General features: G+C 41.7%; 1 non-coding gene across 1 annotated transcript; it reads right to left on the bottom strand.

Annotated features, from left to right (window-relative positions):
• Positions 1-4,727: 4,727 nt before the first annotated feature.
• On the bottom strand, positions 4,728-4,834 carry LOC147939997 (small nucleolar RNA R71). The gene has a single exon (XR_015564858.1). It is a non-coding gene; the product is annotated as a small nucleolar RNA R71 (small nucleolar RNA).
• Between the last annotated feature and the right edge of the window lie 7,282 nt (positions 4,835-12,116).

Below are 12,116 nucleotides of genomic sequence, written 5' to 3'. Positions count from 1 at the left end.
CCTCAATGCTTGAATGTGCTCCAAATCCTCCTATTTAGCTCCATTATGCTCTTATCCATGCTAAATCCTATAAAACCTGTAAAGACTCTAAAAACACCAAAAAGACTCTATAGATAAGATTTATATTATGGCTAAAAACACCTAAAAACCATGATATATCAATTCCCCCAGACTTAGCTTTTGCTTGCTCTCAAGCAAATCAAGAACTTGATCTGTGGAAAAGGTTTGAAAACGTAGAAACTCCTTTTCTTTTTAAAGTATTGCCATGATCATCCAAACCATAATCCATATGCTTAGCTAATGTCACTATATTTACGCAAATCAAGAACTTAATCTGTGGAAAAGGTTTGAAAACGCGGAAACCCGTTTTCTTTTTAAAGTATTGCCATGATCATCCAAACCATAATCCATATGCTTAGCTGATGTAACTATATTTTACCATATTAAAAGCCTTGTTTAGTTCATATTTGGCATCATATAGAAGTGATTCCTTAGGTTTTATAACCATTTCTGTCCAAATATGCACTTAGGATGTTTAGAAGCATGCATTGCATACATTTGTGCATTTGGAGTATTATTAGGTGTTATGAAGATCTAAAAAGGTAAGGAAGAACTTGGTGTTATTTCTGGAGCTAAACAAGAGGACTGAAAGTATGAGGAAGGAAAAAGAAGGCACTCGACCATGCCACTCGACCAGGCACACGGTCGAGTACACGGTCGGATTCATAACGGACTCCTCAAAGATCGATTCGAATGAAGATCTTCCGTTGAGATTCAGCTTTAGTCTTGTTTATAAAAGTTGTAGAAAATCAAGTTTTCTTTCTAATGCCGGTGGTCGCAAGTCAATCGGAGCTGTCGTTCAAGAGTTGTCCCTGTTTTACTGAACCGATATCATTCCAGATCGAAGACTGGAGTTACTTGACGGACCAACCACTAGACCATGCACTCAAACGAGCACATGGTCGAGCACTTGCAGCCGACTCTCTATATTTTCTCTCTAGCTAACTAGGGCTTCTCTCTCTTTAATATATATATGTGTACTGGCACTTGTGGCCGAAAAAAAGTGAGACCCTGGAGACACCTCATAACATAGTTTTTGCCATTTTTAGCTGCTTTTACTTTATTGCATCATCTCTTAACTTTTTTAGGATTTTCATAGATTTGTAACCTTCATAACTTTAAATCTATTGAGTATTTGCTTTCACTTCTTTGAATTAAATTATTTATCTCTCTCTTATCTATCTGATCATGTCTGTTTTAGCAATTTCTGGGTTTGTGTTCTTCATTATGATTTTTAGATCTGATTAGTGGCTTAGGATCTTAGAGATGGGATATGTTGGTAAAGAGTTATGTTTATCTAGATTTTTTAAGCTTGATTGTTTATAGATCCTTTCTGGGTTAGCTGTGTTCTATGCTATCTTTGTTATGAGAAGTTAAGGATAGATCTTAGGTTTCCTTGCATCATACCAATGTTTAGGATGCTTGATCATGCTAATACTGGAGATTATTATGCCTAGTGATAACTCTCTATTTTACATGTTTTTAGCATCCCTTTTTGTCCATATTTAGCATTGTTTTTACCCTAACCTTAGTATTTTTAGGTCATTAACTGTAGGAATTCGCATTTAAGCCATTTAGGGTGTTGCATTCTTGCATTAACATATTTTGGATGAAAACAGGTGCTTTAGAGCCTAAAATGGGAAGAACAAGGTCAAATCCGAGCATGTACTCGAAGGAGCTATGGAGCAGGAAGAACAGTTCGAACCTCAACCCGATCGAAGAGAATCCAAGGGCAGGAAGAACAACCCGAGGACCTATCCGAGGAGTTACCCAACCACATTTTCGAGCACCGCCTCGAGCAGACCCTCAGGCAGGATTGGGCTGCTAGGGTTAAAGGGTTTCCATATATAAACCCCCTCTTCTTCCTTTCGCCCTAGCACGCCGTAGACACTCAAACCAGAGAGCGAGAGCTTCTGAGAGAGATCTTGAGAGACTCAAACACTTTTTCCACATTGTTAGGATTCATATTGTTATTTTCTTTTGATTTCTGCAATGAGATCTGAGTAGTGAAACAAAGTTTCTAGGGATGGGATAGACAATTTTGTGTTCTTGATCGGTTAGGATGTCTTAGCTTGGTTGTTTATGTTTTATAATTCCCTTCTAGATTGGTGTTCTTAATGCTATCAAGACCGAGAGGTTGAGATTATATCTAGGGTGTTTTACAATCGAGAGGTGTAGATGAAATGCTTGAATCAATCAATGCTAGAGATTTACTCACTTAGCCTAAGAGATTAGATGTGTAAGGAGTTTATTGACAATAATGAATCGGTTTGTATTGCCTGCTTGGTCATGTTTCTCCAACGAGAGTTGGGTAGGGGAGTGATCAAGGTTGATTGTTTCTATCACGAGAGTGTTTTAACAAGATTTTAGAGATTCATGGTCTAGGGAATATTTGCTTGAGGCATGTAGGACATTCATACTGGTCAGGAACGCTTAGGAGTCGATTACCCCATCCTTAGGAGCTTTCGCATTTTGATTGTTTACATTTTCATTCATAACTCGATCACTTACCCGAACAGGTACATGATCACCGACTTCGAGTACACTTTCGAGCTGTTCATACTCATCTTGTTTACTCGATCACCCCACCCGATCCTGTACTCGAATGCTTGCATCGAGTGCTTAGGTCGTGTGGTTCTTGTTTATTTGCTTTCTTTTGTTTATTTTAGGATTGTTAAATCAAACCATTGATTGCTTGGCTTGACTTGCATAGTTCTGATCATATCTCATCTGCTAGCATAACAACAATTTGGATTGATAACCCTTTGTACTAAAATTGCATAGGGAATTGATACCCTGGGTGAAAATCCTGTTATCACCTAGTCTAAGAGATTAGTTGTCTAGGGTGGTTTCTGACAAATAATGAATCTGGATCTTAATGCCTGTTTATCTATGTCTTAGCTAGTGAGAACTAGGTCTAGGAGTTTTTTTGACTTGATTGTTATTGCCATGAGAGTGGATTAGCAAGTTTCTGAGATCATTGTCTAGGGATAGCTTTTGTGAAGTTTGTTAAACAATCTGGCTAAGCTTAGCTCGACACCAACCAATTAATCCCATCTCTAGGACCTATTTGCTCATTGTTTGTTACTACTTTCATATATTTAATCATTTGTCATTGGTTATTTTGCATCTCTGTTCTTTGTTTTGCTTTTGTTCTTCTGTTATGCATCACTCAACCACCTACTCGACCATGCACTCGACCGAGTGCATACACGAGGGCCAATTTACTTCCTTGTTTATGTTCTGTTTCTTCTAGTTTGCTCTTTATTGCATTTGTTAGTAGTTTTCTCTTGCTTAGCATAGTTTATTGCACTAGATCTATGTTTACTTATGTATTAGTACTGTCTTAAGTTGCTTTAATCTTCTGCATTTCATTTCTGTCATTAGGTTGTTAGAAACCAATCATAATCATATCTTACTTCACTTGAATGCATTGATCACATCTTGACTGCTTACATATCACACTCTTTATGGATTGACATCCTTTATGCTACAACATCATAAGGGTATTGAAACACCTTGCATTCCACCTGACCATTCATCATCATCACTGCTTATGTCTTTGTTTGCATGTCATCATACATTCATTGCATAAGTAAGCCTAGAAAAAGAAATTGTTTCAATTGGCGTCGTTGCCATTAGGGTGTTTATATGTTCCAGTCGAGATTTCATTGTTTCAAGATTAAGCTATGTTACTTTTTATTCTATTACTCACCTCTTTCTTGTTATGGTGTTCTGTTTTGATTCTCAGGTACCACTCGACTAGGCACTCGACCGAGTACCTCAAAGCAAACGGTCGAGTGCATGTTCGAGCACCTGGTCGAGCACCTGCTCAGAGTCTCAAAAAAACAGAAGAAGAGGTGGAAATGGAACTCCCACAGGATCAGAATGGACCTCAAAGGAGAAGGAAGATTGGTGATAGTGATGCTCCCACTACTCATACTCAAAGATATGGGATAGTGCCTCCTCTTGTCCACAACACAACCTTCACAATCAAGACTAGTTTGATCTCAATGGTTCAGAGCAACAAATTTTATGGACTGCCTAGTGAAGACCCCTTGCACATCTTGATGAGTTTTATAGGACCCGTCACCTGGATCGAGTTGACCTTCGTGTACTCACTCGGTCAACTGATTGTGCATGCAAACACGATCCAAGGGCAGCCAAAACTTGAGTCCTTTCATCGACAACATCGACAGACCAAGGTTACTCCATCCACAACAAGTTCAACACCCGCAACCAAACAGAATTGAGGAGATAATGAATAACCAGAATGGTCCACCAGCTCTTCAAGCAAGGACCAACATTTGAGCAGGAGATGCTCCATCTACTCACACTCAAAGAAATGGCATTGTGCCACCTGCTGTTCAGAACAACAACTTTGAGATCAAGAGTAGTCTCATCCAGATGATACAAAGCAATAAGTTTCATGGATTGCCAATGGGTCCGAGGACCCATTGGACCATTTGGATGAGTTTGATAGGCTCTGTAGCCTAACGAAGATAAATGGGGTTAGTGAAGATGGATTCAAACTCTGGCTTTTCCCATTTTCTTTGGGAGACAAAACACACATCTGGGAGAAATCACTCCCCAAGGAGTCCATCACCACCTGGGAAGCATGCAAGAAGGCGTTTCTAGCCAAATTTTTCTCCAACTCCACAACTGCAAGGCTGCAAAATGATATCTCCAGCTTTGTTCAGAAGAGCAATGAGACGTTCAATGAAGCTTGAGAACGTTTTAAGGGATACACTACCAGATGCCCTCATCATGGATTGAGCAATGCTTAATTGCTAAGTACACTATACCGAGGTGTGGTCCCTAAGATACGGATGTTGTTGGACACCGCAAGCAATGGTAACTTCCTCAACAAGGATGTCGATGAAGGTTGGGATCTAGTGGAGAACTTGGCTCAATCTGATGGCCACTACAATGAGGAGTATGATCGCACTATGCGATCTACTGGAGAGGATGATGCAAATTACAAGAGAGACATGAAAGCCCTCAATGACATATTGGATAAGCTCCTTAGTCAGCAGCAGCATGTACATGCAATCTTAGAGGAAGAGCAGCATCTGCAACAAGATAGGGAGAATGCTCAGCTAGAGGATGTGAACTACATCAACAACCATGGAGGTTACAACAAAGGGTTCAACAACTACAAACCAAACCAGAACCTGTCATACCGTAACCCCAATGTTGCTAATCCTCAAGACCAAGTCTACCCATCCGCAGTCCAAGGGAACCAAGACCAGCAAAAGCCTTTTGTTCAATACAATCAAGGCTATGCTCCTAAGCAGCAATATTCTGGAAATTACAATCACCCAATTGCACCACCTGGTTTCCAACAACAGCAAGGTCCGCAAAAACTATCTCAAGAAGCTGATTTACGCGGACTGATTCAGCAGATGATACAGAGTCAAGCCTCAGCTGCAATGGACAATGCCAAACGATTCGCGGAGATGAGCAACAAGATAGATTCTGGATATAATGACCTAACTGCCAAGTATGACTCTCTCGACACTAAGCTGAGATACCTAGAAGGCCACCACAACACCCAACCACCTCCGAAAATAAACCAGCTTCCAGGTAAAGCTTTTCAGAACCCAAAAGATTATGCCACTGCACAAGCCATTTTCTTGATGATGATTTTGGGGACAACCTCACTGAGGACAGCGATGTCAAGATGGGGAGGATATGGATCACTATGGGATGAATGAGTATCGATACTACATATCCGAGTATGAACTCGAGCCTTCACCCGAGGAGACTGATCGAGTTGATGATCAAGCACTTGTTCGAGAATCACAAACCGATGAACCACCTGAGGCTAAACCCGATAACATACCCGATGATGGTGATCAGATGATCCATCGGGTATACGTTCAGATGACAGATCAACCTCAACTACCTACGGCTGAGGAAGGGGAATTAGAGGAAAGGTTTAGAGCTGCTCTTGACATCCAGTTAGAGGCGCTTGTAGAGCGTATGTCCAAGCGAAAAGCCCCACCTCCTAAGCTCTTGCCACCACACGAACTTCGTGAGGAAATCGTCAAGGAGACAGCTCAGCTAGAGATTGAGGTTAAGGAAGCTTTCAAAGAGATTGGTAATGCAATTCTGAGGAGTGTAGTGTGTTTAGATCCTGAAATGCGAATTGAGGAAAAATTAGAGGATCCCGGCTCTTTTACATTGCCATGTTCAATAGGACTTCGGATTTTTGACAACTTTTTGTGCGATTTGGGAGCTTCAGTCAGCATCATGCCACTAGCAGTTGTCAACAAGATGGGTTTTAGCAGTTTTAAACCGAGTAGTCTGTATTTGGTTCTAGCTGATAGAACAATCAGACACCCTAATTGTATTCTGGAAAACTTGCCTCTCAGGATTGGAAGAGTGGAAGTTCCCACTGATTTCATGATCCTCGATATAGATAAGGAACCAGACGATCCGCTGATCCTAGGAAAACCATTCTTGGCAACTGTAGAAGCAGTGATTGATGTGAAGTAAGGGTAGATTAGAATTGAGCATGGAGAGCACTTCAAAATGGAATTTGGCATCAAGAAAGGAATTCAAAGGCCAACCCTTGATGGTCAAGTCTTTTCCACCAAGAAAAAATAAGGAAGATTCAAGCACCACAAAGAAGTCGATACTACATTTGCTGTGGAATCTGGACAAGACCTGAAAAATCCATTAAATCAGCCAGCTACAGTGGAGAGGATTCCAGAACCTCTCCCTCCTAAAACTCGTGCTTAAAGAGCATGAAGAGTCAAGCTTAGTGACTTAAAACAAGCTCACTTGGGAGGAAGTCCCAAAGGTATCCTTTTATTTTGTTTTATTTTATTTTAATTTTATTTATTTTGTCTTATTTTAGATTTTTACATATTTATATTTATAAAAAAAAAAGATAAAGGAAATTTTGGGGAACCCGAGGCTCTACCCGAATCCGTACCCGATACACTTGATCGTGTTCCTACTCGGGTGGCGAGTGGAGTCCGAATTCCACCATCCCAATCCCACTCTCGGCGATGCCCAAGTAGCTAACCCTATATTATTTAAAGGGACTAGGACCCTTCTCCCTCAGCAGCACAAATCGATAAGTCTCTCAACCCTAATAGCTTTTTGCCTTCCTACTTTCTATTCTTCTCTCAAGGGAATCGAGAGCCTTTATTCTCTTGGATACTAACCCTATTAATCTCAAAGTTTAGCTTCTTCTCTTTTCAAGGATTCAACAATGGCTCCAAAGATGAAGACTTACCAAAAGAAGGGGAGCAGATCAACCTCCGCCGCTGCTAGAACCGGAGGTGATCCCATTGAACCTCGCGATTCCCAAGGAAGAGGAGACGTTCCACATTCCCAACCATTGGCTGGAAGTTTTGCATCCCCAACCCGATGCTCAACCCGACCATCCACCCGTGCTAGCACTCGAGCACCTGATCGGGTAGATACCCGTGTTCTCTCTCCCGACCCAGTAGCAATTGCAATCCGCCGGTCTCCTCGACATAGGGACCTGTCTACGTCCGAGCGAACCGTTACTGACCCGATGGAGGTCGATTCAGATGCAAAAGGAGGAGAACCATAGGAGATCCAATCTTCTAGGTTGAGAGGCAGAGCTGCAGTTGCGAGGGGAAAGAGACCAGCCCCTGAAAGGGCTAAGGAGGTAGCTGAGAGGGCAGAAGAAGAAGAAGATCGAGACCCGGAGGAGGAGAGCCATGACCGAGAGGAGGAGCAGAGAGAACGCACATGCCTGGTTTCGCGGAGGCTGAAACAGAAAGAGGTGGAGACTCCGACCAAGCTCTTTAAGGTCCTTCGTAAGATGAGCTTTGTAGGAACCCGCTACCCTCACAGTGAAACGATGAAACAGTTGGGAATCACTAGAGATGTCAAGTTCCTTTTCGACATGTGCCACATGGGCAAGATGATGCGAGCCAACCTTGAAGCCTACGAGGAGGAGACGATTCACTTCCTTGCCACGCTGCAGTTACACTTCTTTGAGGACCACCCGACCCTACTACCCGATGGGGGGATCGGGTTCATCACTTTCTCCGTGCGCAACAAGGAATACCGACTTACCTACAAGGAAATGGAGGAGCTGTATGGATTCAAGGCTGGGAGTGCTGAAAACATGGAAGTGAGCAAGGAGGAGATGAAGTCCCTATGGCTGACAATAGGAGACAAGCTTCCCTACAAGTCTACAAGCTCCAAATCTGCTCAAATAAGGAGCCCTGTTTTGAAGTACTTTCACAAGTCTCTAGCTTGCACCTTATTCACTAGGAAGGAGACTGGGAATGTGAATGATCATGAGTTCCAGCTGCTAGACATTGTCTTGTGTGGATTATTAGACAATGCTAGGGACGGTAGACCGCTAGTAGGGGATGTAGCGGACACTAGCATGATCTTTGTGTTGCTCGATCAGTTCCTCTATTTGAAATCTCGGGCGATGAAAACCGAAAGAAGAGAGGGAGCTGGAGAGATCTCCATAGGAGGATTGGTCACACTAATTCTGGTAGCTTGCGATGTGCCCCTAAAAAGGAGTGGTGCATGAGCCGAGATGGCTTGATATGGACTACCTCACATTGGCGAGATTCTTGGCTTATGAGAAGCCAAATGACATGTCACTCTTCAAGTTCGTTCATCCAGCAGTCAAAGCTACTCAAATGATTCTGCCCAACGTCGTGTGCACAAAAATCCGGCTAGGGGAGAACATCGACTTTGTGCCACCATTGGAAGAGCTGTACAACCCTGAGGAAGAATCCGCAGCTCAAGAGAGAGAGCCAACTAGGCAGAGACAGTGAGAAAACTCGAGGACTATGATTTTGAGGAGTATGTTTGCTCTCAAAAGCAACCAGATGGAGTGAGGGAAGCTCACAAGCGGATCAGATGGTTGAAGCGGATGAACAAGTTCCTGGCTAGGAAAGGGAAAGACCTTACTGACATAGTGAAGGTAATGGGAGGATAGATCAGGGATCTGCAAGACAAGGCAAGCTGTGACTCAGCTCCCACTTCGTCTTATACACCCACATGGATGGGGAGAAGCGGCCCACTAGGAGGAATCCGAGGATTGGCACCACCAGAGCCCCACAGGGCATCATCTTACGAGCCCCAAGCAGAGGAGGATATCACCAGACCTAATAGATCACGGAGAAGTCACTCGGATGCCTATCCGACGCCTAACCCGATGGGGTACATGATGCCCTATACGATGCCCCTGCCGAACACCCAATTGGGTGACCACTCAGGTACCTTCCCTATGCCTTACCAGATGCCATATCAGATTCCCTACTCGATGCACCCTGCAAGCGGCTATACGGGTGATCATTCCGGACCTCTTCCACCATACCTGTCGTATTACCCAATACCCTACCAGATGACCTACGCGACGCCTTACCCGATCAACCCCTCAGATGCTGGTCCGAGCAGATCGTCCGTGCGAATAACCGAGCTCTCTGATGAGCGAATCCTGGCACCTGCTGAAGCCGGTGACGACCCTGGCTACACCTTGGCGAGCATGGAGGCTGCCACAACCTTCTTCTTCACCAACCCATGAGGTACCACTTTCATCCAAACCATTGTTTATACCATTGCATTTTATTTTGTTTCATTTTGCGTGATTCTCAGATTTCTTTTCAGACTTTTATTTATACAAGGGACTGTGTAATTTAAGTTTGGGGGATGGTCTGAGAATGTATATAACATTGTGTTTTATTTTCTTATTTCAAATGTTTGCATAATAGTTTTGTTCATTTGAGTCTGCATCTATTTGCATAAAAAACCCAAAAAAATTTGAAAATTTTAAACTAAAAAAAAAAAACAAGAGTGTTCATGTAGTTGCATTTCCATATTAGGATTGAGTCTAGATTGCTTCATATAGGATTGTTGCACATGCATTTTAGGGAAAAATGATTAAAACTACCGTTTTTAAAGCCAAACCTTAAGATTGAAGCTATAGCCCTTAATCACAGTTCATTGTTGCTAGATCAATCTTTGGAAAAAAATGAAAAATCTTTGTTTAAAACCTTGTGTCTTTTGAAAGCTCCCTCCACTTGTGTGAAACTTGCTTGAACATCGCATCATCTCTATATTATTGGACTTAACCTGAACTTAAATTGTCTTGCTTATGGAATTTGAATACTTGCTCATAGTAACTCTAAGCTCGGGTTAACACTCCATTTTTACCAATTTTTTCATTTAACCCATTCGTTTTTCCCTACCCTTGAACCCAAACCTTTCTTTCAAACCTTGTTGTAAATTGTTGAGTGATACCTTTTGATTGTGCTATAGGTTGTGAAATCTTGAGAGTATTGAGAACGACAAAGAACTGGCTCTTGTTTTAGCTAAGTTTAGAATCATTTGGACTAGCTAATAGAATCGGTTTTGAAAAATAGGTGGTTAGCATGATCATTTGGGGTTGGGTTGAGGAATAAAAGAGAAAGTAAAGAAGAAAGTCCCTAAGGTTCGATTCAATTAGCTCTAAGTCTCTAAGTAAAGAAAAAAAGAGAAGAGAAAAAGATCTTGCTATAGTCTCCTAGAAAAGAAAAAAAAAAATTATATATATATATATAGGAATATTATTAGGAGTTAAGCAAAGAAAAAAAAAGAAAAAAAAAAGAGAAGAGCTAGATGTTTAAAGTTTAGACTTTAGGGATTATAAAAAAAAAACGGGGGGGGGGGGGGAAAGTTAAAATCAAGGATGTGAGTAATTTTATTCTAGGGGGTTTGATAAAAAAAAAAGAGTGAGTGAGAAAAGGGTAGATTATCAAGAGTTAAGCTTTGTATGCCCTAATTGTTCTCAATCTTAGATAGTTTTCACAACTGTCTAGCATTCCTTCTTTTGAGAGAAAACCACCCAAGGATATTGTTCGAAATCACCCTACCAAAAAGCCTTACCCTTGAAACCGATTGAGCTTGATTCACCTTCCACTTGCAAGAATTCGCCAAATACTTTAATGAATGTGAAAGAGATGTTCTTTGGAATCGCAACTCTTTATTTTTAGTTGGAGGATGAACTAGATCGATGCATGGTGATAAGCATAGAAAAATATTTGTAAGTATGTTGATTGATCTTAGCACCATTAAACTATCTTTAAGGACTATAGCTTGAATTTTTCGGTAAGCATCTTAAGGTTATGAGTCCCCACTTTCAAACCGTACCCTCTTACTTCCTTGCTAGAGGAATAGCAAGATTTAAGTTTGGGGGTCTGATGACTCTCTAATTTACATGTTTTTAGCATCCTTTTTTGTCCATATTTTGCATTGTTCATACCTCTAACTTAGCATTTTTAGGTCATTTACTGTAGGAATTCACTTTTAGAGCATTTAGGGTGTTGCATTTCTTCATTTGCATATTTTGGATGAAAACAGGTGCTAAAGAGCCAAAAATGGGGAAAAACAAGGACAACTCGAGCATGTACCCGAAGGAGCCATCGAGCTGCAAGAACAAGTCCGAACCCCAACACGATCGAGGAGGATCCAAGAGCACGAAGAGCAACCCGAAGATCCACCCGAGGAGTAATCCGACTTCACCCTCGTGTACCCCATCGAGTAGATCATCGGGCAGGTCTGGGAAGCTAGATCAAATGGGTTTCCATATATAAACCCCGTCTTCCCCTAGCTTGCAAAGTAGTACGCCGCAGACCCTCAAACCAGAGAGCTTGAATCTTTCGCTTAGCTTATAAGGTTATGAGTCCCATTTTTAACCTCTTCCTCCTACTTCCTTGCTAGAGGAATGGCAACAGTTAAGTTTGGGGGTCTGATAACTCTCTAATTTACATGTTTTAAGCATCCCTTTTTGTCAATATTTTGCATTGTTTTTACCCTAACCTTAGCATTTTTAGGTCATTAACTGTAGGAATTCACATTTAGGCCATTTAGGGTGTTGCATTCTTGTATTTGCATATTTTGGATGACAACATGTGCTTTAGAGCCTAAAATGGGAAGAAACAAGGTCAACTCCGAGTATGTACCCGAAGGTGCTATGGAGCAGGAAGAACAGTCCGAACACCAACCCTTTCGAAGAGGATCCAAGAGCAGGATGAACAATCCGAAGACCTATCCGAAGAGCAAGC

Source organism: Camelina sativa, chromosome 8 (genome assembly GCF_030686135.1).
Source record: "Camelina sativa cultivar CO46 ecotype springtype chromosome 8, ASM3068613v1".
Taxonomy (NCBI): domain Eukaryota; kingdom Viridiplantae; phylum Streptophyta; class Magnoliopsida; order Brassicales; family Brassicaceae; genus Camelina; species Camelina sativa.
The sequence above is the reverse complement of the archived record's forward strand: the minus strand, read 5'-3'. Positions and strand labels throughout refer to the sequence as shown.